The 4262-nt window shown below is 45.2% G+C and overlaps 1 pseudogene; it reads left to right on the top strand.

Moving 5' to 3' along the window:
- The first annotated feature begins 262 nt into the window (after positions 1-262).
- Tmem258-ps1 (transmembrane protein 258, pseudogene 1) lies at positions 263-524 on the top strand (annotated as a pseudogene).
- Positions 525-4262: the final 3738 nt, after the last annotated feature.

The following is a 4262-nucleotide window of genomic DNA, read 5'->3' as shown; positions in this document are numbered from 1 at the left end:
ACAGGCCCTCCCTTCACTCTGGCTTCTTGCCTTACCACATGACTGCTTCTTCCCTAGTGTGCTGCCACCATTGTAACAGTAACCTTTGCCAGAGTCCTGCTTCTTCTTCTTTTAGCCTCCAACTAAGGCACATGCATATCTTTAATTCCAGAACTCCAAATTTGGGAGGCAGATCTCTGAGTTCAGCCTGGTCTACAGAATGAGTTCCAGGACAGTCAGGGCTACATAGAGGAACCCTGTCTCAAAAACCAACAAAGACCAGTGGTTTATCCTGTGCGGGGCAAAATGGAGCTCGAGGCCATGAGTAGGTATACCAGCCCAGTGAACCCGGCTGTCTTCCCTCACCTGACTGTGGTACTTCTGGCCATCGGCATGTTCTTCACTGCCTGGTTCTTCGTTCATGAGGCCACCTCTACCAAGTATATGTGCGATATTTACAAAGAGCTCCTCATCTCCTTGGTGGCCTCACTCTCATGGGCTTTGGAGTCCTCTTCCTCCCGCTCTGGTTTGGTGTCCACGTATGAGTCACCAAGGGCACCTACCAGGCTGCTCACCAAGTCTCTGCTTTTGTAAATTAGATTTTTACCATTGCTACATGTCCCACCTGCTGTTTACAATAAAGGCAGATATGTGACAAAAAAAAAACCAACAAACAAAAACAACACCTCCCCTCCCCACCAAAAAAGAAAAATAAAAAAAAAAAAGAAAAAGAAAAAAGAAAAAAGGAAAGAAAAGAAAGAAAGAAAGGAAGAAAGAGAGAAAGAAAGAATAGCTGGGCATGTGGGTTTAGTGGTGCACACCTTTAATCCCAACGCTTAGGAGGCAAAGGCATGCAGATCTCTGAATCCCAGGCCAGTCTGGTCTACAAAGCAAGTTTCAAGACAACCAGAGCTACACAGAGAAACCCTGTCTCAGAAATAAATAAACAAATTTATATAAATTATATATAATATGTACACACACACACACACACACACACACACACACACACACACACACACACACACACACACACAGAGCCTGGCCACAGGAATTTCGTTGTAGTGACAGTCTGAGCTATCCAGAGCTCCACCCTAACACGGTGATTCTGAAAATACGAAGCAAGGGGGCTGCTCAGCACAGGTTGAGGGCAGAACTGGGTGGGGAGGGGCAGGGAAGGGTGTTAGGGCTGATGGAGAAGTGGGTGGAGGCTGGCCCTGTTGATCTCTGTTGACCTCTAAATAAGCTCTGTGGCCTCTGTCTCTCTCCTTCACGGTCTCCTCACTGTCCCCAGGCACTTGGTTTTATTGGAGGTGGCCTGCAGAGCCTCTTTGCCCTGTTAGAGCAGTTGTAAGTTGCACGACTCTGATGTGTTACTCACATACTCTGCGATATGAATACTGACGGTTCTTTCTTAGAGTTCCAGTGCGCACAGCCTTGCCAATGGTACAGCCTTGCCAACGGTACAGGGGAAAGCGTATATGCTGTGTTTGCTTTGTTTAGAGAGATAGAACAGGATTTTTCCTTGACTCCTTCTGAATACAGAGTCTCAGCCTTGCTTGGAATCAAGAAATCAAAAGCAATCTTAGGTGCAAAGGCCCTGGCAGAGGGAACAGACCCTAAAAAAGATCGGGCCCCGCAGGCCAGGTTGTCAGGAGTCCATGGCTATGCCTTGCTGTCAACCCTATTCCTTGGGAGGACAGCTTTTCCCTCTCCCCCCACTGCCTTTTGATTAGAATGTAGAGTCTAAGTTAGAATTAGCCTGATTAATGTAATGAAGGCAGGGCCGGCTCAGCACCACCCGGTGATGAGGGGAGATGGATTGGGAGCGAAGGCGCTGGGATGGAGGCGCGGCCGTAATTGGCGCGTTTACTGCTACCTGCCTCGCTGACCTCGCTGTTTAGCCCATTAATGATGATGCACAAGCCTTACTATCCAAAGATAATGACAGAGAATCTCAGGGGAGGAGCTAGACCTGGGACCTGAGGTCCTAGGAGCCGCGAAGCTGAGCGTGTTGAGGTTAGGGATCCGAGCCAGGGTAAGAGGATGCAAGGCCAAGGGTCTCTGTAAAAAGGTGTGGAGTGATAGCTCTTGTCTGATATGGAATAACTGACCAGACTCCCAAGGGTTGCCATAGCTGGTGTGACTCTAACTGGGCAGGAGGGAGGCAGCCATAACTGTTTTCCTGCTTGAAGGACTTCTGGGAGGAGGGCTTTGGGAAGGAACTCCAGGTCCTCTAGGAGGGACTCAGGTAGGCACGAGGGGATCAATGCTTTCCTCACTGCCTCCTGAACCAGCCTGGGGAAGAGAGGAGAGTTGGTGGAGTGAAGGCAGAGGATTTGGGGCGCGGTGAGGGCACACTCCATTGTGTATTGACTGCAGAAGATCTGTGAGCGGTTAATAGGAAGTACTTTAATCAATTTCCTTTTGGTGCCTCCAAGAAGATGAACCGGCTACCTCTAGTCTCACATTGCCTCTCCATGAACTTTAACCCTATTCACGTTCATTCATTCATTTATATACCAGACAGCTGTCTATTTTGGGGGAAACTTACTGTTGCCAGTAGGCAAACTATTTCCCATCTCTGGACTTCAGTTGGCTACTGTGTAACTGAGAACAGGGTGGTCAACTGACAAAAAATGGAGAGATACCAGACATCTTTAGGACATCTGTACTCTGGGTCGGGGAAATGAGTGAGATTAGGATGCATGATGGGAAATTCTCAAAGTATCAATAAAAAGTTAAAATATTAAAATAAAAAAACAAAAATAGAGTGATACAACATACAGGATTTTGGAATCTTTATTTCTCACTTAGTAACATATTAGGGAAACTTTTTCATGTCAGTGAATACAGCTCTGTAGTAAATATTACTAATGTAAGGATTGAGTCATATTTGTCAGTGGGCTCTTACCTATGCTTTCTCCTCTTATAAACATTAGTGTAAGGAATATTTCTGAATCTGCATGCCTATATCTAAGAAAGGAATGGCAGGATGCCACCGTGACTAATGTGGCTGTGTGGTAAGTTTTCCAGTGAGGTCAGACTGGCTGAGATTTTAAGTCTACTATGAGAGGAATGAAGAAATGACCAAGGTTGGGGGATGCCTGACTGGAGCAGAGGATGCTCTCCAGCCCCATGTGCACCCGCACCTACCCTGGTTAAGACTCCACAGCAGCCATGAAGAGAAGTACAGACAGACCGTACCTAGAGGGCTTGCCAAAGTATACTGCTGAATTAAAGAGCAATGGTTATGTATATGTGTGTTTACGTAGATGCATTTTTTCAAGGAAACTAATTTAAGAAAATTTAAGACAGAGTTTCTCTATGTAATCCTGGCTGTGCTGAAACTCACTTTGTAGACCAGGATGACCTTGAACTCAAGAGAGCCACCTGTTCCTGTCTCAGAGTGCTGGTTTTAAAGTCGTGTGCCATTACCACCCCGATGAAATTAAATTCTTTTAATAAGATAAAGACATTCTCCTTGAATTTTTTTCCTTATTTACAGACTCTCAGTGCTAAATATAATTAAAAAATAACTTTCCTTTTATTATGTCATTGTGGTAAATAAAAGAGAAGAAATGTAGTATTTTAGTTTTTAAAAGCACACATATAATTTATATGAAAAATATATGTTTTACTTACATGCATGTCTGTGCATCATGTGCGCCATCTGCATGCCTGGTACCCTTAGAGGCCAGAAGAGCCCATGAAACTAGTTACAGATGGCTGTGTGCCACCACGTGGGTGCTGGGAATCTAACCGCGGTTCTCTGGGAGCTGGTGACCACTGAGCCATCTCTCCAGCCCACATTTTAGTAACTTTTAAATGTGCAGTTCAGAAGCATTGATTATTCAGTGTGTTGTGCAACCACAACAACTATCTAAAATGTTTTAATCACCACTAATAAGAATGTCATACCTAGTAAACACTGTCACTCCGTTCCTCCCCCCAGCGCCTGATAATCCCTGCTCCACTCTCTGTCTGAATTTTTGTACTCTATGAACTTTGTATGCACGGACTCGTGCTTGTCCTTTGCACCGGAGCCATCAGGGTTCATCCCTGTAGAGGTGTGTATCCCAGTGTCCTTTCCCTCTGTAACTGAGCAGCGTCCTGTTGTACATTTAAGCCATGTTTTGTTTTCTCCAATCATCTATTGACGTGGAGACATTTCCTTCTTTAAATCTATTCCTCCAGATTGATGTCCTGTGTGCAGGTACTAACTGGGAGTCTGTTTTCCATTATTACAAATGGGAAGAATGTTAACACGGTGTGTGTGTCAG

The sequence above is a fragment of the Rattus norvegicus genome, chromosome 1, assembly GCF_036323735.1.
Source record: "Rattus norvegicus strain BN/NHsdMcwi chromosome 1, GRCr8, whole genome shotgun sequence".
Lineage (NCBI taxonomy): Eukaryota > Metazoa > Chordata > Mammalia > Rodentia > Muridae > Rattus > Rattus norvegicus.
The sequence above is the reverse complement of the archived record's forward strand: the minus strand, read 5'-3'. Positions and strand labels throughout refer to the sequence as shown.